Consider the following 26294-nt stretch of genomic DNA (forward strand, 5'->3'; position numbering starts at 1 on the left):
TGAGACACAGAGACATAAAGGAGAGTGGCCTCAGCCTCCAGGATGACAACAGTTGCCAAATTTTTTGAGACACGTTTGTCAGCCTTTGCATAAACCCAGCCCTGCAGGTTTTCTCATCTCCACCATTTTAACTACGTAATTCTTTTTGCCATTGACCTTCCACCAATAAATACCTTAAAAAAACTCACTCAAAATGAAGAATGCAATGCTATCCTTTCACTGCTTTTCATGGTTTGGGTGGAAGGGCGCAGACGGACAAGATCTACCCCACATAATCGCATGTGGCTGCATGGTGCCCAGAAATGAGTGGCTGGACGCCTGGACAGAGTGCGTTGCTCTCCCTTCTGCGACACCCCCACCTCATCCCCTCTCAGCTGGGGAGTGACAACAATGCATAAGGAGCCGCTCCGAGTGGGTTGCAGAACTAAACATTGGGGCTAGGTGGGGCTGGATGCCGGGAGAGCACTGGCAGGATGAACACAGGTAGTCTGCGTGGAAGAAGTGGAGGGAGCAGAGGGCAGATGGGCTGCGAGTTGAAGGTGATACATGTAACTTCCATACATTCAACTGTGTGTGACTGTGTGATGCAATAAACATACTGGAAAATTATATTTTGCATGCATATTCTATTAAACGTTGTGCACTATACACATATACATACTCAAATTCGTGAAAAAACCCATATATATAAAACCTAGTACATTTTATTTTATGGGCAATTTAAGAGATTTTCAAGGGCAGTTTTAAACGTGCCTAATCTTTGCCTTAAGTGTTACCTTTAGAGCCCAACCCCCATGTAAGGTAAGAGTCCTTCTACTAACTGAACTGGCTTTAAAGGCTGCCCAGTGAACACCAGGATTATTCAGGGATGCAAGTTGTTTGAAAGGTGTTTTACTGGTTTTCCTCTTAAAAGGCTTTACACTCATTCTGTTCTCTGCAATCAGGTATTGTTGAGCAAGCTTATATTGCACATGAAGGACAATATGTACTTTTGGGAGACATTCCCAACTTTCAATCTAAAGTTTCCTGCTTTGGATAATTCAGGATCTGAATTTTGAGAACCACTTTAATAACATTTAATGATTCCCCCTCCCCATACCCTTTTGTGGATTTATTTCCTTTGTATTCATGAAGTTGTTGAAAAAAAAAAAAGCATTGGGAAAAGAGGGGACCCACCCACCATTGTTCCCAAGTGGCTTGGCTTCCCCTGGTAGATGCCACATGCATATTAAACACTCAGGATAAGCTGCAGTCCCCTGAGGCTCAGCTCAGTGCTCCCGTAAAGTCCAGGGAGCAGACTGGATCATCCTGCTGTATTAAGATGTCCTGAAGTCTCTTTAACACAATCCTTCCTTGTCCCATTTTGGCAAGAGCTCCCTCTGAATGTGAGCACACAAGGGCTGTGTCATTTACCTCTCTGGCTCAGACCCAACCACAAGTTAATCCCTGCAGGCTGTTCAAACAAGAGCAGGAGGCTCTGAGATAAACCCTTTCCTCGGGTTTCACCAAACCTCTCTCTAAATCAACTCCACTGGAAGACGCACATCCCAGCGTAAGCTCTGCCCCTCAGATGGTGAGGCCTGGGACACCTCCTTCACCACCAGAAACCTTCGAATCACCTCCTCAGAAATAGCAGGCAAGCTTCAATTATGAAATTGAACAATTTCCCATCTGATCAAAATAAAGAACTACATATTCCAGTAATATTATCAGATCATTCACATAAGACACAACAATAATTGATTTAGCTGTTTTTCATCTAATTGGGTAACAACACATAAAATACACATCTTACGGCTACAAAGGAGTGTATATGTAAGAAAAATCAACACTAAAAAGATTTCACCTTATAAGTTTAATATTTCTAATGGGATTTGTGTTACTTTGAAAAAATCATTCCCTTTTACTTTCATTTATCTGTGCTATGTGGTGCCCATTAAAACTCAGCACAGACACTCTAAGAGGACCTGTCCTTGACTACAAAAGTAAGAAGACACTGTTTCTGCCAGCATGGCCTCCAGGCCATGGATATATAATGAGATTGAAAACTATGCCCATAAAACATGAGCTGAGTGGCTAAGACTTCCGCTACATTTTTATTTATTTATTTTTTATTTATTTATTTATTTTTTTGTGAGGGAGATCAGCCCTGAGCTAACATCCATGCTAATCCTCCTCTTTTTGCTGAGGAAGACCAGCTCTGAGCTAATATCTGTTGCCAATCCTCCTCCTATTTCTTCCCCCAAAGCCTCAGTAGATAGTTGTACGTCATAGTTGCACATCCTTCTAGTTGCTGTATGTGGGGTGCGGCCTCAGCATAGCCGGAGAAGCGGTGCGACAGTGTGCGCCCGGGATCCGAACCCAGGCCGCCAGTAGCCGAGCGCGCGCACTTAACCGCTAAGCCACAGGGCCGGCCCTCCACTACATTTTTAAAGGAGTTTATTTCACTCTTTACCAAGCAAGGTAGAATTAGAGGCTAGGTAAAGGGAGACGAAGAGGATGGAGACAAAAATGCATCCAGACCAGAGGGTGTGCCTGACTGCAACTGGGTGGCACTCACAGCCATTGCTACACGCTGTAACTTCCTTTCCTCCTCCTTTCTCTCTCCTCCCCGACAATTTTCTCTTCTGTCTCTTTCCTCCATCTTTCCCCCCAGAGATATCATGGGATAAACCTCAGCTGTGTTGAAAGTTGAAAAGGTAGGTTAACACTGGCTTCCTGCCTTCTGCTTCCTCCTCAAGTCTCATTTTCACAACTAGAATTTTGTGGAGCCTGGACAGCGGAGGCTGTAGAGGAAATGGCGAGTGACTCTTCAAAGTGGTATATGTCCCAGGGGAGGTTCTCGGTGATCCACACTCACTCAGATTTGGGGAGGATGGGAGGCCGAGCCAAGGAGAGAACTCTGGCCAAAGAGGGAACTTCTCAATTTTGTCCTAAACTTTCAGATTGTAACTATATGCCTTCTTACTTTATGACACCAAGTCTTCCCCACTTCCATTCAGGCTGCTACAACAAAAATATCATAATTTTTAAAGAGCTTCACAGTCTGATTGGTACCCTTCAAGACTGAGAATCAGAGGCATGATGTGATTTTTCACAGGTTTCAAGAAGAATAGAAATTTTGAATTATAATATTAAGTAAATATTAAACACATCTAGTACAGGATAAATTTAGGATTATTTCATTATCTCAGTTACCTATTGAGCTTAGACTGAACAGACATAGCATCGGCTCCTGGAGAGGCAGTAGAGCACAGCAGAAAGACAACAGCTGCGTGTTGCACAGCTCCAGAAGCACCGTGCTCACGAACTCTCATGCGAACGGTGCCCCTGGAGGTAGGTGGTGCCACTGAGGCTCAGAAAAAGAGCATAGACTTTAAGGTCAGACAAAATGGGATTCAAATCCAGCCCCTGCCATGAACTCAGGCATCTTACTGAAACTCAGATTCACTTCTTCACATGTAAAATGAGAAAAATTAATCCTATTTGTTAGGCTACTATTAGAATTAGAAATAATAAATATACTGGCCCTAGCTGTGTGTTCAACAGGTGTTCAATACAGAGCAGCTATTAATATTACCATAGCTATTACTTCTGTCACTCTATTATTTCTAATACTAAATGCAGGGCAAACATTAGTCTTAGTCTAGATCAGTAGTTTCCAAGGATTTTTAAATAATGGCATTTCCTGCCAGCATCTTTCCTCTTACCATTTAATCAGATGGTTCTGATTATGCAGCCCTAAGGGAAGACAAGAGGCTCATTGTCATTTGGTATGTTTTTTTGCAAGGTTACATCTTCCCAGGTAGGGCTATCACTCTGCATAACTCCAAGGGCATCAGTCTCACCAAATACCCTGCCATGACACTGCCACTGATTAAATAGGCACTGTGCTTGCAATTAAGGCCATTGCCATCTGGTGTCAGTGCTGAGCAATAACCACACAGTACAGATAGTCTGGCATCCCACCACCAGGAGCAATAGATACACAGGTTAATGCTGAAACTGAGCTATACAGTGGGTCCTCAGTAGATGGTAGGGTCATCATGTGTCAGAACAGCACAGACATCCTATTGCTCTGGAAACACTTCTTAGCAGACTATGGTTCATTCTTTCATTCACTCATTCATTCACTGAATCAACAATCATTTATTGACCCCGCCAGGATCTGCTGCATCCAGTTAAAGGTTTGTAAACAAACTCTCTCTTGGTCACTCTGTCATGAGCAAGTCCGCAAGGCATCTTCTATAGATCTGCAGGCAGACACACATGCATCCGAACAGAGAGATGCTGTGCGAATTCACCTACTCCTCTGCCTGAGATTAGGACGATTCCTAACGCGGGCTCTCAACATCGTGAGGAGTCCAGGCTGGTTCTGGATTCTTTCATGTAAGGGACTACCAGGAAATCAGGACTACCTTAAAGTGGGCAGGGGTGGTCCAGCTCCACTCTGGCAACCAAGAACTACCTCAATCTCCAGGTTGCCCCCAGGACAAAACACAACCCCAGGACTCAGCAGCATAGCCTAGTTTGGGAACCAATATTCAGAAGTAGACCAAAATCAGAATGACTAAAGGGAAAACACTTGCCGCGCCTGGAGTTTACCAGGTGAGGTGCAGGAAGGGTGATGGCCGGCCACTCAAGCAGCATGTAGAGAACTAGGAGTAAATCTGAGTAGCAGCCAGATTTCTGGGCCTCCATCCAGACTTCTGCTCACCAGTGGACCCTGCAACTAGACTTGCATCAGGCTCACAATCTCCTACGTTCAATTCCCACGCCTTCAGCACTACATGTGACATCATTCTGTTTTCTTTCTGCTAAACAGCTGCAGGGAGCAACAGCCCTGAGTTCCCGTGTCCCCTCAGCGCCCGTCTGTGCTGATGGGTCCCTTCTCTCTCAGTACCCTAGAACACATTTTTCCCCTAGGGATACAATGTTATAAATGCTGTTTAGGATCAGACCAGCTACCAAAACCTATTTAAGGCTGAGTTGCCTGCGTGGGGTAGTGGCTCAGGGCGCTGCTCCGGAGGCTCACCGCTCAGTGGGAATCCCGACTGTCACTTACTTCCTGGCTGTGGGACTCTGGGACAGACTAAACTTTGCTGTGCCTCAGGCTGTCTAAATCTAGATCAAAAGACTGGCAGTAACCTCACACTGTTATGGTGAAGATTAACATGTAAAACACTTACAGCGATGCCTGCCACACGTAAACACTCAGAAAATGTTAGAGGGAAAAGAACAACGGAGCAGCAGCTAGAAGAGTCCACGTGGCCGTGGGCTCCCTGTGAACTCAAACCCCATGACCTAAACTTCTCTGACCTCACATCTCTAATCGGTAAATCAGAAGGGTTAAATTATATGCTCTCTGAGGTCCTTTCAATTAAAAAATGAAAAAAAAATAAGAATAATAATATTGGGAACATTTTCTCAATTTGTTTTCAGAAATTCCTTATTTAAAAAAAATTATCTTTTCTTTTTCAGTGATGCTGATAGTGCGAGTCTGGTTGATCTCCAATTGCCCTGCTTGTGATGGGTCCCAGAGGTTTCCAGGCAACCTCTCACTCCAGGCTTGACGCCCAGAGCCTGCAGCCGGCTCCACAGGCCACCCTGTCACCAGGCTCCTGGCTCTGTATTAGCAGTCAGGTCTGAGCAGCCCCTGCCCCCACCACTCCCTCACCCAGAGCCCCTTAAATACAAGACCTGGGGAAAATCAGAAGTAGTTCTCCTTATGGAAAAGACAATGGTAGAGTGCCCTCTTTTAAAACAACTTTCTTCCATCAGTCTCCAGAGGAAACCAGGCTTATTCTTCATTTGTTTTTTTCTTCCTCTCTGGTTTTAAGAAAAGCCCATTTTCTGGCCCCTGAACTCCTTAAGCCACACTGGGCCTCATAACCCAGATCAGCTAAAGAACCATCTGCAGAAAGCATCCGTTCGCTGGTCCTGAGCACCTTCCCTGTAGCATGTTCTGCGAAAGGTTGATGACTTGCACATTTTTAGAGTGGGCTTGTGTTTGCTTGAAGCCCATGGTGTGCTCCTTGGCAGCGGGCACCACGAGGGCTCATTAAGCCTGGGAAAAATAACAACACAGCAGCAGACTAATAGACGACAGCACGAATGATTTAAGCCATTTTCGAAGTCTTGGGGTTAAAAATACATTCTTTTGGCTGTGAGATTGTGTATTGTGATCAAGATTACTTGGGGACAGGATTTCCATATTTTGTCAGGAGTGGGGGAGGCGAATAGGAGAGGAAGGATGAAGAGAACAATAACGTTACTCGAGAGTGGCTCTGTGAAAGGCTAGCACGTTGCAAGCACAGGAGGGTACAGCCTTCCATACTGAGGACACCCATGCCGAAAACAACCAAAGGATCATCTCCGAATGCCGCTGTCCTTTCCATGACACCATTTACTTTCCCTGTATCTCGAGAAGCTTTGTGTCATCATATCATCCCCTTCTTTGCATGTGCTTTGCCTCTCCAGTTTCAATATCCTGAGAGCAGAAGGAAGTCTTATTCTTCACACTTTTCTATGTCTTTCAGACGCCTTCACTTACTAGGTGCTGTCCCCAACTTAACTGAATAAACACAAGAATGGGATATTACAGAGATGATAGAATAAATCTCCTCCCAAAAAAGTTCCCTAAACCAGAGCACCTGCTCCCATGTAGGGTGGTTTGTATACAGACCCATGAGAGAACTGCTGCAGGGAGTCCCTAGGGCCCAGGAGGTAATGCAGGCACCAGCATGGGACTGTAAAGGATGGAGTGGCCTGGAAGGGGCAGGGAGGAACTTGAGTCTGCTCATCAGAGCCCATTACCACAGGGGTCCAGCATTTGGAAACAAGCTACTAAGCTACTTGCCCATCCTATCTGTTCCCACAGAAATCTACCTACATAACTCTCATCATATTTTATTAGGGCTGTCTACTTACTTGTACGTCCTCTCCATCACTTATACCTCCTTCCCATTCTACACGTTTGACACAGTTTTTGGCACAGAATGGTGACCCAGCGGTGGAGCACAAGGAAGGGCAACCTGGGAGCAGGGATGCTGGCAATGCAGACAGGCGGGTGGAGAGTCTCCAGGAAGCCAGGCTCCCACAAGATGCAGGATGGCAATACAGCAAGAGTGATATGGATTCCCTAATTCTTGGGGCACCAGACATGTTCCCAAGATAGGATTTGATATCCAGAACGTGATAAGGTTCCAACTCCCTCAACTACCTTGGGTAGAAACTAGGTCTTGGGAAGTTGAAGTGTCAAGTTATGGAGAGATATATCAACAGTAAAAAAACCCTGATGATTGTGTATTTTAATGTTCCTGACCTAGAAGTGTGCATACATAGCTCATGCTTTGGATCAGGATTAGTCTTGGACTTATAGGCCAACAAAGGCTATAAATAGAGCTCAGGTGGCCCCAACTACAGTGGGGTGGAAATCCAGACAGCAAATGAGGATGCTGAGCCTTCCAATCCTCTGTGTCTCAAAGAAAAGAGGATTCTCTTTTGCAGTTGGAGAACATTGAGTTGGAAGGACAATCCATATTCTATCACCACCCCCAAGGGCTTTGTGATGAGATTATAGAAACACACTGCAGCAAAAACAGTCACCATTAGTGTTATTGGTGAAAACTTAGTACTTAAAAACCATTGTTGGACTATCTGGAATTCTAAGTAAAAATTCCAGGAAACCAATGGACTTCTGAGAAAAGTACATGAAGTGATGAAGACAATGTATCATCCCCTAGGGAAAGCCTCATTCCTCAAATCTGGCCTTCCTTAAAGGAGGTCATGAAGGGAGCATGAGAACTGAATTCACATTTGAACCCTTGCTCCATCCAGGCTTTCAGTCCCCAGATTTAGTGGAGGATAAATCTCTGCCCTGTCTTTAGATCCAAGGAGCTTCCTCTCCCTTTTGTTCCCCTTGGCTCTTCTCCTACTGTGTGTAAAAGTGTTATTACTCCCCCAGCCCTCCTGTCAGCCTGATCTCTTAACATACAGACTCAAAGGTAGCCCTGACACTGGGTCATGTACAGATACGAGAGCCTGAGACCAATCCCCAAGTTTATAGAAATTTTGAGTCGCAACAGCTAAATCTCCAGATCCAGCTGTCCTGTACCACGAGTACAGCAAGCTATAGGGACGAAGGAATGCATAGTTAAAACAGACTTCTGGTCAGAGCCGCTGCCCCTGCCCCTGCCCCTGCCATAGCTGGTGCTGTAACACTTGATCTAGTGTTCTGAATTTCACTATCTTGAATTTTATATTCTATACCTAATGTAGATAACACACTAGTGCTCTTGATATAAACCTACTTTTGATATGGGTTTGGACTGTAGAGACATTCTATTGATCCAAAAGGTATTAAATTGCTTATTCCTAAATAAGTATCCCGTTCTTTTAAGTCCATACACAGACAGGATATGGGGAAGAGCTATTACTTTTAATAAGTTAGCTGACAGGAACAATCTAGGGTTGGGAATATTCCTGGAAGTGGGGTAACTGATTCTCTGCAGGAACACGTAGTCCCAATGCTGGTAGCCACCAGTGGCGGTTGTAATTCATAATCAAGCTAAGAATCATGAGTGCTTTTACGGATAAGGCATTGTATTAGTTTCCTGGGGCTGCCATAGCAACATACCACAAACTGGGTAGCTTAAAACAACAGAAACTTATTGTCTGACAGTGCCAGTAGCCAAAAGTCCAAAATCACGGTGTGGTAGGGTTACTTCCTTCTGGAGGCTCTGAGGAAGAATCCATTCTAGGCCTGTCTCCTAGCTCTTGTGGTCGCCAGCAACCCTTGGCCTTCCTTGGCTGGCAGATGCATCCATCACTCCAATCTCTGCCTCCACCTTAACATGGCTTTCCCCTCTGTGTATCTCTGTGCCTCAAATCTCCCTCTCCTTTCACTTAAAAGAACACCAGTCATTGGATTCAGGGCCCACCCTAAATCCAGGATGATCTCATCTCGAGATCCTTAAATGAATTATATCTGCAAAGACCCTATTTCCAGGTAAGTTCACATTCACAGGTACCAGGTATTAGAACATGGACATAATCTTTTGAGAGGGACACAATTCATTCCGTTTCAGGTGTAAAAGGAGGCACTTTGCTTGTTATCTCACTGGTGGAGGGAACCTGTGAGGTCATCCTGTCCCCTACCTCCATGAACATTCCCCCTGTGAACATCCTGTGAGAGCAGCCATTTAGCTGCAACATGACCGGCTCCAGTAGGAGGGAACTCCGACTCCGGGATGGAAGCCATGCCAGCTTCTGACTGCTCTAGGAGTTCTAAAGATTTCCTGGGCACACAACTTCACTGTGGAGTGGGAAATTCTATTATTACCATTTTTTAGATGAAGAAACTGAGGCCAGTAGTATGTGACTTGGCTAAGGTCACACAAATAGCGAGCCAGGATCTAGGTCCCGCATGCTCTTAAGCGTACACCGTTCTGATTCTGCAGGGAGAGTGCAGGGGAGGAGGCAAAGTCTGCAGATGGGTTCTAAAGGCCCTCAATAGCACTATAAAGATGAACCTCAAAGTGCCAGAATAACCTTGCCATACATAATGCCATCCCAACCTCACCTCATCCATAAGACAAATGTTGAACCAACTGGTACCAGGCCAACAATCAGAACAAATGAATCATTTTTAAAAAAGCCAAAAAAACCTTTGCAAATGTCCTTCTGTGGTATCAACAGAGCAGTTGCTTGACTCTTCTGCTTGGCCAGCGCACACCTTCACGTGCATCTCTAAGGAGAATCAGGACTCCCAATGTCACCCCTTCTCTTCTTCCCTTGGATTATTCATGTGACCACTTTATCCTCATTTCACCTACGCAGATATATTCACACCCACCCAACACACTCTGCTGCACATCACAAACGTTTCAATAGATTTTCCAGGAGAAATATTTCCGTCCTGTAACTATGGTGCTCACATGCACCTTCTTTGACGAGAACGCTCCTTTCCCTCCTGGCCCCAACATGTGAGCTAATACATAGCCTCCCTTGTATGCACAGCTGTGTGTGCTCTGCTGTGAAGGGTCCCCGAACACCCCGTGTGGGCTGTCTTCCCAGGGATGGATGGAACAGTGAGGGACACAGGCCTTTCCCTCTGCCTTTCTCATGCTTTGACTGATTGTTGCCCTTACTTATGGGGGAAAAAAGTTCATCTTTTTCACTTTATATGTATTATGTGACAAGCTCCTTAAATTCCATGATTAAATCATTATTGAGCTTTGGGGGAAAATAAAGCGACATTGAAATAAGCAATCCATAAGCCTATAATCCAGGAAAGAACAAGTAAAGGGACACAGCAGGACCCATCCAGTAAATACAAACGATTGCTCAGTTTTATAACCTCAGAACCACGCACGTGTCCCCTGAGGTCCCGGCAGGCCTCCTCTTCGTGGAAACAGTGCTCTAGCCAGAAGACGGAGCTGCTCAGAAGCAGAATTCTGCTTTCCAGTTCTCAGGCTGCTCTGGTTTTCAGCACCTGACACCCTATATAAAGTCGTATTAGGAGGATCTCGAAAGCCACAGAGCTAACTGCCAACATCCTGTCCGCGTGATGTAACACTGGAAACACATATTGACCAAATCCACACCCCGGCAGAGATGCTTTCTCGGGCTGAGCCCTACGAAACAGGCTGACGTGCACCCGACAGGGTGAGTCTGCAAGTGTGCATGCATTGGTGCGAGGTTTTCCGGCAAAGAAAACCATACCCGGTGAGGTGATGTCTGTCTGCAGCAGTCAGGGACTAAAGGGTCCTCTCTAGGCCCCGAAGCAACACACTGCAGAAGAAAAAAAAGACGAGACCAAATTTTCAATCAAACATTTAAACTGTCGACACCTCTGAACACCTGGTGAACGAGTGAGTTGGGAAGAAGGAATCCTCAGGAGAGCAAATGTGCAGGAGCCCCAGGAGCCCAAGTCCAAGGTTTCCCACTTTGCAGGAGAGCTAAGTGGTAACCGACTGACTTCGTATTTGAGTCAGTATAGGAGAATTAAAACCATTTTGGTTTTTGTAAAAAATAAACATTGCATTTTCTCAAGTTGGGGGTTGGTGACTTGAGTCCTGAGTCCACTTGGATGTTTTGCAAGTTGGATTTTCTGAGAAGGAGTAGGTTGGAAGCACAGAAGGTGTTCTGGAACATCCTCCCTGTGGGCTGGGCTTGAGGGGCTGTAAAGCATCTCTCCTGGAACCATAAAGGGAGGGACCTCCAGGGCTGTCCCGGCTGACCTGGTGGGCTGGCTGGTGTCACCTCCTACCTCAGTGCTCCCCACATGTGTCACTTATGCACCTTGTGTTCCTTCCAGAAGCACCATCCCCCAGGCAGCAGTGTAGCTAAGTAGTTAGGACGACTATTCACTCTGGTAACAGGATGCCCCAATGCCAGTCTCAGCTCTGCCACCCACTAGATTTGCTTTTGGGTAAACTAAACTTCTCTGTGCCTCACGTTCTTCATCCAGGAAAGAGAATTATAATGGTACAAGCCTCTGGGATCAATACATGCCACAATACATGTAAAAATTTTAGGCTTATACACAGAACACAGTAAGCACTTAATAAACATTAGCGACTATCGCTCTTTGTGCCATCAAAACCTCACCCAGGCTCAATAGCTAAGTCTAGTTGAGCACCTGCCATGTGCCGGGTATTCCCATGGCAGGAGCTGTACCTGCACTATTTCCTTTACCTCTCAGGGTGACCCCATAGAGCAGGGAATTTGTGTCATTCCTTTATCACAGATGAGGAAACTGAGGGGGGTAAGTGACTTGTCCAAAGTGGATGGCAGAGCCAGGATTCACCCAAGCCCCTGTGCCTCAGAGGCAAACTTCTAGACAGCCACACTGGACTGTCTTCAACCAGGTAGAAATAATCTATTAAGTAGCTTTCTCTGGGTGGTAGAAAAAGCCAAATGGGAAAAGAGAAATCATTTGAAATGGAGACGAGTAGGCATTGAGGATCCCAACTTGTTTCTTTAAGTAGACTTTTTGAAGAATCCAATCATGATATTATTTTCTCTACAAACACCTTAATAAATATTAATTTACCAGAATAAACTGGGTGAGAAGTAGATCGAAACGAAAGGTCAACAGATCTATCACCTTTCCCAAATTGCAAACAAATGGTTGTTGACTCACAGTTTAAGGAACGTAGATGTGACAGTGCCCACATCGTTCTGTGTGTGCTCTACTATACTGGAAGTCTTGGGGTATCAGGGATTTGACATGCAAGTGGTACGTGACAATCCCAGGCACAACTGCCATCCATGCAGCCCCAAGCCAGGGCCCAGGGAAGGAAGGCAGCACCTATGGGGCGGTTCTCAACTGGGTAGCATTATCCAATAAAACAAAATACAGAATGCCCCGTTAATTTGAATATCATAAAAGTAATAAATAATTTAATATAGTATATTCCAAAATTGCATAGGACATACTTATACTAAAAAATCATTCATAAGCACCAGCATACACAGCAGAATTACACACAATAGCCAAAAGGTGGAAACAACCCAAATGTCCATCAACAGACCAATAGATAAACAAACTGTGGTATATCTATACAATGGAACACTATTCAGCCTTAAAAGGAAGGAAATTCTGACACATGCTACAACATGGATGAAGCTTGAAAACATTATGCTAAGTGAAATAAGCCAGGCACAAAAGGACAAATACTGTATGGTTCTACTTATATGAGGTCCCTAGAGTAGTCAAATTCATAGAGACAGAAAGCAGAATGGTGGTTGCCAGGGGCTGGGGAGGTAAGAAATGGGAGGAATGGGGAGTCAGTGTTTAATAGGGACAGAGTTTCAGTTTGGGAAGATGAAAATTTTCTGGAGATGGATGGTGGTGATGGTTGCATAAAAAGTGAATGCACTTAATGCCACTGAATGGTATGTTTAAAAATCGTTAAAATGGTAAATTTTATGTTACATATATTTAACCACAGTAAAAAAAAAAATTGACAGTTTATCTGAAATTCAAATTTAACCGGGTGCCCCCATTTTCATTTGCTAAACTCTGGCAGCCCTATCTCCGGGGGACAGTTAGCAAGGTCTGGAGACATTTTTGATGGTCATCGCTGGAGACATCGCTACTGACATCTAACAGGTAGAGGCCAGAGATGCTGCTAAACATCGTTCAATGCACCGGACAGCCTCTAACAACAAGAATTATCTGGTCCAAAATGTCAATAGTGCCGATGTTGAGGAATCCCGCCCTAGGGGATGGCAGGGAACCCTCACAAGATTTTGCCTAGGGACTGGAAATTAAAACTTTAGCCACTGATTACAAACAATAGATTCCCACAGGAAAATTAAAGTACACAAATCCTATTTGTATTAGGCCCACCTAAAAATTATTTTTAATTTCTTCGCACATTCCTTTTTACACAAAATTGTTTGTGACAGAGACTGCAATAGCTATTACACATAGCCAAAAATAGTCGCCCTCACAAAACTCATTTTGACTCATTCCAACGAAGATTAAGAGCTTATCAGAAAAGGTCTTTCTGTCTAGTCTTAGTGTCAATATGCTTGGTGAGGTACTTTAGCCACAAAAATAAAATTAGGAGACTAGCTAAGGATGAATTTAAACGAAATCCCCATAGCAAAGTTTGTACTTTAGCCAGAAATTTGCACTTCGGCCACTGATGAAAACACCCACTGGAAGGCCTGTGTGCCAGAGAGAAGCTTAGCTGTCCCATTGACTAAATTCACTTGCTAAACCTTTAAGCATAAGAAGAAAAGGAAATCCTCCAAGAATTTGAAAACAAGCATGGTGAAGTCTTAAGCATATTTTTCACTGTTACTGATGAAAACACAAACAAATGGTGTTTTATTAATGCTAAATTAAGAATCAAAGACAAAGTAGCAGCTTATTGTGAAAGCTGTCTTAACAACAACAAAACAAGATTAGTGCCACGGAGCTTTGTATAAATTATATCCATGATCCATCAAGAAAATCAATCAGTGAGGAGCAAAAACGGTATTTCCTGCTTCTTAAAAACCATCAAGATTCATCCATCAACAAAGACTTTGTTAGTGCAACCAAAAGGGTAAAATCTGAAGGAAAATAGATGTTGGACAAGTTAAGCACTAGGAGTGGAAAATCATAAATTCTTTAAAATTGAGGGGCTTTATGAAAAGTTATACAAGGAAAAAACTGTGTAGAGAATGGAATGTAGAAAACATGTAAATAAGAAAGGAAATCTATAACCAAAATTAGGTCACAATAGGACAGCTGCTCCCGAGGTTTCCGGAGGCGCGTTGCTGCACCGCCTCTCTCCCGGGAAAGGAACTTCGCATTTGTTTCTTTCTTGCTGCTCCCATCTCTTTCCTTCCTTCCCCAAACGTCTCTTCCTTCCTGCTGGCCTGAGTCTCACAGCCCTTGCAAGCATTCAAAGAGCCATTAAAAATACCAAGGAACCCTCAGAGTAAGACAGATGTATTTCTCCTAACTGAGGGTCCTACAAGATAATTGTAGGTAAAAATCGAACTTTAAAACCATCCTTGGATTTTACAAATGTAACACCAGCTCTGTATCAGTATTTACAAATACACATAGAACACATACGTGCATGCACAGAGCACCATGAGGGCCATGACCTCACTGCATGGGAATGCAACCATCAACAAGCTCCTGGTACCTGGAACACAACCCAGAACTAGGAATTAAATCTGAACGGTCACTTAGGAAACAGTGGGGACTTTAGAGAGTTTGTGAACTTTGTTGACAGGCTCCCATGCAGCTGTCTGTTCTCTCTCACCACACATAAGGTTCTAAATCCACTTGGTTCTCTCATTTCTTAGGTCCTATCAGATGAAAACAAACAAAAGAGGAAAGAGCTGAAAAAGACAGGAACATTACTAGCACAAACATAGCTCATAGGCTGGATGGGGGGAGAGGGCAGAAAAAGGAAAATGACGAAGAGAATGCACAGCTCAAAACCCAGCCATCCCCGTGGCCACTTAATGACGGGGCCCACGGCCATGCTCCACTCCACAGACCCTGAGGACATTACTGTGCAGACAAAGTCACAAACTTGGAATCAGATGTTTCAGTTCTAATTCTAATTTTTGCTGTTACAAGTATAAGCACAAGTAATTTAGCCTCTTTGAATCTTAGCTTTCTCAATCACAAAATGAAGATAATCACGCTGCCCTTCCTGATCTTCATTTTGAGTATGAAAACAGTCTAAGAATTATAGTGTGATAATATATACAGCCGAAGAATATTATTTAATTAATAATTAGTATACGTAATATTAATCCTAAGTCATCAAGAAGAGGTTAAATTATAGTCTGCGTCTGGAAAGCAAATACTTATTTTTTGCAGCCGCGCAGGAAGGGTAGAGGGTAGAATCTCCGCTCATCTCTCCTGGGGCAGCCCCTGTGCTCCTCCAGCCCCAACCCCTCCCACCCCCACTCCTGTGCTGTCCCAGGCTTCCTCCAGCTTGCAGCCTGCTAGAGGAGGAAGCTACAAGAAGAGGAGTAGGAAGGAACATGTGCGGTCCTGGTCTCCATCTTCCTGTGTAACCTAAGGGAAGCGAACAAAGCTCTTAACTTCAATTTTCCTCAGTATAAACGTGGCTGCCTATGTGATTCTTAATTGTCCATTATCTTCTTTGGAGCCCACAGTACTACATGAAGCATCTTGGAAGCTCTAAAACACTCGTCAAATGTAAGAGAGATCCCTCTGATTCGTGTTATCCGAGGCATAAGGCAGTAATACATACCTGTACTTTCTTTAGGGATAGTAAGATATATTGTATTCAGTGAGAATGAAATACGCCCCTTTTCAAATTCAATTTAATCTCAGTAGAACAGAAGCCTTTCAAACAATTAGAATTGTTCAGTAAAGCTGCAGGATAAAGATGGGATGATCCTTTATCAGGCATAACAGAGAGAGGTGTCCTTCGTGACGTGGAAGGATCCTGTGAACCCTAATACTTCCAACTCTTGCAGCTTTTTTTTTTACCCTTGTTTTCAATGATTTAATGAACAAGTATTTGCATTTTAACATTATGATAATTCCTTATAGATTATCCATTTCCATTTCTATGTCACACACCAAAAGAGGGTGTGGATAACCCCACTAGTCATTGAGAAAAGGCACAATGGATTTCTGGCACAATGGAATCAATATACAAAGACAAATCCTGTGAAGATGCCAGTAGGTAGAGAGCAAGTACACAGAAACCTACCTACCAGTTCAAATGCTCACCGGGTGGGTGTCCCCTGGTAATCAACCTGTCTGACAGTGTTCAGCCACTACAACCAAACTGAATTTATCTTCTCAAAGAGAATAAATTCATCGTCCACAGTATTTGCATCGTTAATAAGAGCAATGGATTAAACATAGCTCTGGCAACTTGTCTAGACACAGGAAATATTGCAGATGTCCAAAGAAAAGAAGAATGTAGCATCAAATAAGAGGCCTCAGGTTAGAGGAAATATGCTTCTGTGGGTCACAGAAAGCATGCTGTGCCGTGCAAATACCACGTGGGAGACATGGCAGAGATTTGAGATCTAAGAACTCAGAATCCTTCTAAGAAATTGCGACCTGTTGAAACTATGATGCCCCGTTGAAGAATTCAGTTAGGTAACTTCCATTGAAAAACTTTCTACTACTCTTTTCTCCCTCAACTAAAAATTCATGAAACTTCCTCTTGCTGCAGAGATTCTAAATTTTTTCGTGAAGAAGAGCTATTCTTTATAACTCTGTAAAAGCTGCTGATGAAGCTCCCCCAGGCGGTTTTCAGTGGTACAATCCCCCCCTTGTAGGAAATGCCTGTGGGCTGCTGTGAGGGGCAAGTACAGATTCATGCCAACGGGTCCTGCCAGGATCCGCGGCTGGGTAATCGCTACAGTGACCTTCAGATAGAGTGGCTGAGAAGAGGGTTGTGCCTGGGCAGAGACTGTTAAGTGCCTCCCAGTATCCATTCTCCTCTCCATCTAGAATAGAGCTTTGAGCTGGGCTTCCTGGAATACATTTCTTGGCCTCCCTTGCAGCTAGATGTGGCCACGTGACTAAGACCTGGACAAAGGGCCATAAGTGGAAGTGTCATTGGGAAGTTTCTGGGGTCCCTCCTTAAGGGACAGCATGCATATGCACCTTATGCCTTGTCCCTGCCTCCATCCTGCTGCCTAGATTATCCAGTTTCTATAGGCCATGAGGTTGAAGCCACACACGAAGAAGCAAGGTAGCAGCAGCTTGGGTCCCTGAAACCGCGGGGCACCATGCCAGCCTGCACTGCCTACCTGTACTTTCATGTGAGAGCAAAAAAAAAATCATGACTATTTTAAGCAACTACAAGTAATGATTATTTTAGATTTTCTGTCACAGTAGAACCTAATGCTTATGTAATGTTAAAAACAAGTAGGATTGAAGAGACAGCTTGAGGTGGGTATTTGGTCAGTGTAACACGTGGCCTCTTTAGGCAGAAGAATCTAAACAACCTTACTAGAGAGAACATAAATGTTCTCAACTACCCACCCCTTGGTGCCTTACCTATTCCATCCTTCACTACCGGTTTTCTGTGGTTAAGCCAGGCTCCCGACCGCTATAGAGCAGTGTACACGATTCTCACACTCCTGCCTTGAATATTGTTTTCTCTCCACATAGACAGGCCTCTCCTTTTGTCTTTGCCAATACATATTGATCGGATCTTTCAAAACTTGGGACAGAGATGTAGTGTACCTGCAGTCACTTGTTTTCATCTGTTATTGTCCCATTCTCGGGGAAGCTACCCCCTGCCAGGTGTGACAAGGAGCAGATGACGAGCATGGCTCACGTCCCCGGTGATCCCAGGGATGGACATGCCACCCAAGATGAACCAGAGTCTTCCCTGAGATTGACATACAGGAATGGAAATGAAAAATTTTCCTTTCTGTGGTAGGGATGATAAGGCAGGGGATACAAGTTGGAGGCTGCCAAGGGCCATCCTGACGGCCATTTTCCCTGTCGCATGGTGTAACATGTTTGCAAAAGAAGCCAAGCAGAGCTGTAACATGACTACCAGTTACCCACTCAAAAGTTATTCTCCGTATATAACCATCATTGGGGAGCAGTGTGCTTAGATAAAATTTAAAAAACTAAAAAAAAATAAAAAACAATAACAACTAGATTCCAGCTTGTCTTCAGAGAGGTTGCTAGAGGACACAATAGTGACCAGTGGAATAGAAGCATGAGCTACTGGCCAGCCTCGTGAGAAAGCTACATACTATAGAAGTAGACTCATCTAGCTCACTGTCTTCTCTCTGCCTGGAATACAGATGTAATACTGGAGGAGGGGCAGCTATATTGTGGATACAAGGACGCAAGCAATGCTAGAGATGGCTGAGTGGAAAGATAGAAGGATCCTGAGTCTCAGGAAGTCACCTTGCCAGCCCTGAGCTGCTGGTCTCCAGGCTTCTTGTTACAAGACAAGTGTAAATCCTCAAATTCATTTGAGCCACTGTGTGGAGGCTTCTGTCACTTACAGCTGTGTGAAATTCCTAACCGATACAGAATTTGTTACCTGGAAGCAGGATGCTGCAAGAAACAGAACCAAAATGGAAATTGGCCAAGTGCAGATGGTGGAGCTTTGGGTGTGTGGCTAGAAATCTGGTATCTTGTGTTGTGTGGTGGCAAAAGTGTGATGAAATTGTCACCTGTCACCTACTTTACTCTGGAAATGCTACTTGTCTGGAAACGCGTCTGTAACACCTTTAAGAAGGTGCCCACTGTCAGGTGCTGACCTCGCCCTTGCACACCCCTGAGAGTGACACCTCCTTAAATTCTATGTCCTAGGGGGTCTCACACACCACCCCTAGTCCTGGCCTGCCATGCTGCAAGCAGAGAAGAAAGGAAGGAAATGCAGCCCTTCTAGGAGAGGCCCTCTGCCAAAAGCTTGCAATACAAATTGAGAGTCCCATAATTGGAGCCTTTTGAAAGGTCCAGTTTCTTCTCTAACCCAAAGTTAAGCATTAATAAGCATAAGCCATAAAATGGCAGCCTTAACAAGAGATAAACTGGTGCCCCACCAACCAGCCACAGGGAAAAGTTCTCTGGCAAAGATGGGACTACAGATATTGCCCTGGGGGAGGGGCAAATCACAGAAGTAAAAGACAACACTCTTCAGCTTAAAAAACTGCATCCAGACAGAATGTTTGAATGCAGTTATTCACTCATGGGATAGACTAGAAAGAAATAAAACAGAAGCTCACTCATTTTTTTTCTATTTGTGCTTCCTTTTTTCTTCCCCAATACATACGCGGCTCATGTTTTGCCTTCAGGGAGTCAAATATAGTTAATAAACACAACCGCAATATCGGCCAAAAAGCACAGTGGAAAAACGTCAAGACACCATCTCGCCTGAACAGCTTAGAGATTCTGCTTAATCTACCACTAAGCTTTAGGAGGCACAGCTCCCTCTCGGAGCTCGGCTATGGCTCTCTGGCAGACCAGAGTCAGCGTTTATATTGTTTTGTTTCGTTTTAGTCCTTGTTTTCACATACCATTGCAACTTCACTGGGGAGGGCATGTGTTCATCTTGAACTCACCCCACATCCCACTTGCAGGAAGCATCAGGAACCTAGAATATTTTACCATCTCCAAACCCATGCACGTGTAAGAGCATTCAGTACTGGTAGAGATGCTAACCTCAAGATCAGGCCAAATAATTGGACATTGTACCTGTGTCTCCACTGATTCCCAGATCAAAATTCATGCCCTCAATGAATTTATTTTATTTTAAACAATCACAAGCTTCAGAAAAGTTGCAAATACAGTACAAACAGCTTTTTTGTTTCCTGAACCATTTGAGAGTTGGTGACCTGATGCCCCTTCATTCCTAAATACTTCAGTGGATATTTCTTACAAACAAGAACATAACCACAAGACAATCACCAAAATCAGGAAATTAATACTGATACATTATGACCATCTAATTCTCAGGAAATTTTGCCAAATGTCCCAGTAATGTCTTTTATAACAAAAGGATTCCCCACGCCCTTCAGAATCACAGCTGCATAGAGTTCTCAGGTCTCTTTAGCCTCTTTCAGGATGGCACGGTTCTTTGGTCTTCCCTTGACTCTCATGTCCTGGGCACTTCTGAAGATGACAGGCCAGTTATTTTGTAAAATGTTCCTCCATTTGAGTTTGTCAGTTGTTCCCTCATGATTAGATTCAGGTTTGCTTTTTGGTGGGAATATCACAGATTCTATGTCAGGTCCGTCTCATTGCTTCCTATCAGGTGGCACAGGATTTCAATTTGGCAGTTACTGATTATGTCAACTTTGACCACATGATTGTGATGGGCTCTGCTGGACACCTCTACCCTAAAGCCACTCTTTTCATCTTTGTATTTATTAAGTATTTAGAAGGAATGTAATTGAAACTACATAAACATCCCATTCCTCATGAAGCTTTCAGTGTCTTTATTTGTATGTATGTGGAATCTCTCTTTTCTATTTTATTCTTGGGTTATAATCCACTTATATCATCTTCACTTATTTTGATGCTCAAATTACACTCAGTTTGGCCAATGGGAGCCCATTCAAGCTGAATTCTGGGTCCTGTTGCCATGTCCCACCATTCTTTGACTTCTTCCTTGCTTTCCATTGCTAGCATGTTCCAGGCCCACCTTCTGGCTTTCCCTGACTGTACTTAGCAATTGCTCCAAAGAGACCTGCTTCCTCTCAGCGTAAAAAGGTATTTAGAAGCCAAGAGCTGGATTCTGGATATGTTTCCTGCTGTCAGGGTGTCAACGCTCCCAGGCTTTCTCAGTGACAGAGCTGAAAGATCTCTAGAGGAATGCATGTGTATACACACACATTTACCTTGGAATTTCTGTGTCTATCTATGCAGATTGAAAACTCAGTTCACAATGATTCCTCCAGTTTTGCTCCAATACCACAAGGTTTCTTCTAGTTTTCTCCCTATCCGTATTTGTAACTCCCTTCTTCAACAACGAGAGACTGAGCTTCTAGAAGGGACATCACAGAAGGAACACTGTAGCTTCCCCATCAGGGATGCCTGCTTGCTCCACCTCTTCAAATGTCTTTAGGACCAAATTTTTCAAGAAGGGAAGGGAGGGAAAAGAAAGAGGAAGACCTCCAATGAATATTTGAGGAAAATATAATGTTAAAGTCCAGCCTGCAACAACGTGTGACTGTTAATCCCTAAAATCATTTTTGAGCCCCAAACTTGTACCCACAGGACAAGCAAAGCCTCCAATCCAATACCTACCTCAATGCTGCCATAGATGGTAAAAGATTGGGCAGAACCAATGATCGAGGAGGAAAGAGTACCCGGGAATTCCCTCCTTGCAGGGGCCAGAGTCCTCACCCCACACGGCCTGAATGACCATCCCCTCTTGCCTGCACTATTGCAGTAACTGCATCTGTAGCCCTTTCTACCCCCAGCTTGACTCTCTATAGTCTGGTATTCATGACAGCAACAGTCTTTTAAAACCTGAATCAGATCATGTCACTCTTCTGTTGAAAACTCTGAAACGGTTTCCCATCTTAATCAGAAAAGTTTTAACATACTATTATACACAACCCTATATGAACTGTCCCCTTTTTCCTCCCTGTTCTCACCTCCCACTGCCCTCCCCTCATTGAGTTTCTCCCACACAGGCCTCCTGGCAGCTCCTCAGATGCCAAACATACTCTGGTCTCAAGGTTTTTGCTGTTTCCTCTGTCTGGAAAATGCCTCCACAGAATCCACACTGTTTGCCTACTCCTTTCATTCAAGTCTCTGCTCAAATGTCACCTTATCAGAAAGGCCTTCCCTGACCAAACAATCTAAAATAGAACTACACGCACACACGTGTACACACACACACACACCACTCCTATGCCCTGAGGCTGATTTTTCTTCTTGGTACTTAACACCACTCACATATTATGTATTTATTGTTCATTTGTTTGTCTGTCTTCCTCCATATCTGGCTATAATCTTATAGGCTCCAGGACTATAACTGATTGAATTGTGTCCCCAAAAAAGATATGTTGAAGTCCTAACCCCCAGGATCTGTGAAGGTGACCTCATTTGGAAATAAAGTCTTTGCACATGTAATTAGTCAAGTTCCGATGAAGCCATACTAGATTAGGGTGTACCCTAATCCAATGATCAGTGTCTTCATAAGAAGAGGAGAGGATATGCAAAGACACAGAGATTCACAAGGAAGAAGACCATGTGACGATGGAAACAGAGATTAAAGCAGTATGTCTACAAGCCAAGGAATGCCAAGGATTGCCTGCAACCACCAGAAAGTAGGATGAGGCAGGGAAAGATTTTTCCATACTGCCTTCGGAGGGAGCATGGCCATGCTGACACCTTGCTTTCAGAATTCTAGCCTCCAGAACTGTGAGAGAATAAATTTCTCTTTGTGGTAATTTGTTAGGGCAGCCCTAGGAAACTAATATGACTGTCCATATTTTATCACTATTATGTCTCCAACTGCTTAGAACAGTGCCTGCTACACACTAGGCAGTAAAAATATAATTGTTGTATGCATAAGTGAACAACTTTCAAAACTATCTTGTCACCCATCGATATCATCAATTTATCTAGGGCTACTGCTAGCCTACATGGTACCTACATCCTGCATTTATGCAAATTAGAAAGAGGTGCCCTTCTTCAAGACACTTCACTTATTTTTGTTGAAAAGTTTCCATACATACTGATTTTATTAGGATGGGACTTAATATAGATAATAAATATAATATGATTAATAATGATAATATACATGATAAGGATAACAAATATTCAATGTGACTGGCATCCCATGAGATGTGGGACTCTTGTTCACTGTACAGCCTGCACAGCCATACACAGTGGCCCTGATATAGGTCAATCTCCATTCATTCAAGTACTTAGGTAGGAATCAGAATTCAGGTATAAGATGTAGGGCAAAGGCAACAGCAAGCCACACCCTTTCTTCTCCAGTCACTCTAAGGGAGAAAATAAACATGGAATAACCTAAGAACAATATGAAAGCAATACACAGCACGATTAAATACATGATAGAGTTTGGAAAGTAAATGTGCAGGTGAACAAGAACAAAGGATCAGAAGACGAGGGCATCATTGCATTTAGGTCAGAAGAAGAACTACTACTCATCGGTGTCCGCCATGTGCCAGACAAACCTCGCTCCGCTGAAGGTACACAGAGCTCTGTGGACTGAGGCTCACAACACTCCTGGGCTCCTGGGCTCCAGGGCTCCCTGCAGTGAAGAGCAGTCAGGTGTAGTAACCTGCCCAAGATAAGGGAGCTAGGAAGTGGCAACACTGACATATAACCTGGATCTACCTGGCTATAAAGCCCACACTTGTCATATGTCATGCTGCCATCTTTGAGCAAATTTTAAGGAAACCAGAAGCAAGTAAAGTCAGTGAAATGGAGTTTTTTCCAAATTAAATGTACTCAAACTTCAGTTCTAAAGAAGAAAAATAGCAGGTATATGGCACTTTTCCATCTACTAATTACCCACATATACTATATCTAACTAAATTCTGAAATTAGTTTTTATCTCATAGCCAGTTTGAAGATAGGCCGGCCATTTGCTGCATGACTTAATATACACAATTGTAAGTAACACAGTTTTAGAACTATCTGTGGCAGTTACCACAGTTGATTCACTCAAAACCACTCCAGCTCCCCTGAAACATATTTTCCTCTACACTAGAGAGTTAAAGCAAAGAACTACATTTCCCATACCCCCTTGCCATTAAGGTTCTGCCTGTGGTTGACCTCCACCTTGCTGCCACTCCCAGGTGAGACCAAGAAGGCGATAACCGACATCCAGAGGCAGCTGCCCCAGGCTCTTCCAGGAGCATGGTCAGAGGCATCGGGCATTTCTGAAGCTGCTGGGGCGCGATATTCTCTGTCTGGTGCCTGGGTCTGCGAGGTTCAACTAGCAGAGGGCAGCAGCACTCTCTGCATGGGGAGGATGGGCATTCCTCCTGGCTATGTCACTTCCGGCCATGAAGCATCCAAGTTTGGTTCTCCGGACCTCGCAGAAATTTTGTAGCTAACTAATATCTCTGAGAAATCTTTCTCAATGAGCTGGAGTACACTGTGTTGCCTGCATCTAAGAAAATATATCTATTTTTAAAATTCTTCAACTTAAACACTTTGGTAAATGAAACTAAAATTGCTCTGAATATTATCCTTAATTACTGTAGGCACTAGAAGATTACCAGTTTCCTTGTCTAATCTCCTTGCCCTCCAACTCTCACCCCAAGAGACCAGCAATAACATTGAAGAACTCTTTAAAAATGAACAAAATAAACTCTTCTGGCATGAGCCATTTTTGCAATTTTTGCAGAAGAGTGAGTGGCTCTTTGCAAGGCTTATGAACAAACCATTGATTCTGTTCCTAACAAAGTAGCTAAAGGATGTGGCTCTATAAGGAAAAGAATGGATCACAAAGCCATAATTCTTTACCTGGTCATATTACCGGGTGACCTTGGGCAAGTCATTCAGCAAACTCATGCCCCAGTCTTATTTCTGAAGGACGTAAATAAAGGTCTTCTATTACTGAAGCACTTAGGCCAATTAAAAGTACTATTTATAGACTTCTTTCAGTTATTTGACTGCACCTACTGGTGCTTGAGATAAAACTCATTTCCAGCAGACCAGTGATGGTATTTTTCCCTGACTGGAGAATGTTTGCCAGCCTGCCTATGGACAAAGAGAATGTGAGCTAGGATTTTTAGGAGTTTCAATGTCATCCCCTGTTGAGGGACCAAGAGGAAGAAGAAGATTACACTATAGCTCCTGCCAAAAACAGACATGAAAGGCAGCAGGGGGCAGGAGAAATTTAAATCCCAAACACAGCCTGGACTATTCGGAAGAATGCATCTTGTGTTAATGCTGTAATAAATAAAATAATTTTATTTTCATTGCACAACTTCAGAAGCTTTTACTCTGGGAACAAAATCTTTATCCTAGATACACTAAAATCACTTATACATTCCTGTATAAACTATGAAAATCCAATAAATCTAGTCTTATACAGTACGTGTCTATTTTCGGAAGCAGCAGAGGAGTAAGTTGTATAAAATAACATAGAAAGTCTCTACGTTTGGTCACTGTGGACAAACCTATTTGGTGCTATATGTACAAAAAAAAGTACATTTCTCTTTTATTGGCAATTACTGGAACATATGACAAACTCAACAGAAAACAATAGTCAAATGCTCATGCTTAGATACTAAAAATACACTGAGGTAATTGGGACTTTTTGTCTCTTATTTCAGCACTAGTGATGATGATTATTAAATAATGTATAAAGAAATGAAACTTCAGGCTTTAATAGCTAAGGGAGCAAAGCTCTAAATAAATACTTATTGCTATAAGAGTAATTTCATCCTCAAAATTAATCAAACTATCCAAAACCAGATGCAGCATTTTAAAGGGAAAACTTATAGCCACACTGAATAACAAAAGAAAGGCATCGATCAAGTAGTAGACCAAGATCCTCCTGCACAGTTTGATTTTCCCAAAGTTATCTCACTGTTGATAAGAAGCAAGGGGCCAATGCAAGGAACCTCAAAATCTGTCAGGGGTCACACTCACTACTGAGAAAGTAGCAGTTCTCAGAATGTCGTCCCCAGACCAGTACCATCAGTATCTCCTGAGAATTTCTTAGAAACGTACATTCTTAGGCCTTACCCTACACCTATGAAATCAGAAGCTCCGAGGGCCAAGCAATCTGTGTTTTTAACATGCCTATCAGGTAATTCCAATGCACACTGGAGTTTGAGAACCATTGCCCAAGAGGTTCAGATGGGGAGCATACAGCAGAATTCTATCTTTTTCCTGACTCCTTGGAAACTAGTCTGAAAATCCTCAGGACATACAAGCAGTTGGCTGCTTGTGGCTTCCTGATTGGGAAAGCCCACGCTGTATAGCCAGTGCTACGAGAATTTTTTTCGTAATATTTGTCACCTGCCCTTCCATCTAGTCTAGTTATTTATTGATGTAGAATGGTCGGCAACTATTTCCAACTTTTCTTGTTGACTTTCAACATCAATCCACAAATTTTGTTTTGTTTTAAGCTGTTTTATTTACTCCAAAACTTTCCACAGTAAAGGAGTAAGAGTCCAGGTTTTTCTCTTCTTTGCCCTCCCTTGCAATTCAGCTGCAGAAAATCTGTGTTCAGTCAAAATATCCTTCCCACCAGTCACCCTGCCCTTCTTGGCCAAGCATGCCTCGTCTTCTGGATAAGCTGTCCAGTTGAGTGGATGGCAGTTCCTCCTGAACAAGGAAACAGTGGAAAAACAAGAAC

At 43.4% G+C, this 26294-nt stretch overlaps 1 protein-coding gene across 1 annotated transcript in view; it reads right to left on the reverse strand.

The window, feature by feature from the left end:
• DISC1 (DISC1 scaffold protein) overlaps positions 1-26294 on the reverse strand; it is a 339334-nt gene that overhangs the window by 91379 nt on the left and 221661 nt on the right. The window lies entirely within an intron of this gene.

Source organism: Diceros bicornis, chromosome 6, assembly GCF_020826845.1.
Source record: "Diceros bicornis minor isolate mBicDic1 chromosome 6, mDicBic1.mat.cur, whole genome shotgun sequence".
NCBI lineage: Eukaryota > Metazoa > Chordata > Mammalia > Perissodactyla > Rhinocerotidae > Diceros > Diceros bicornis.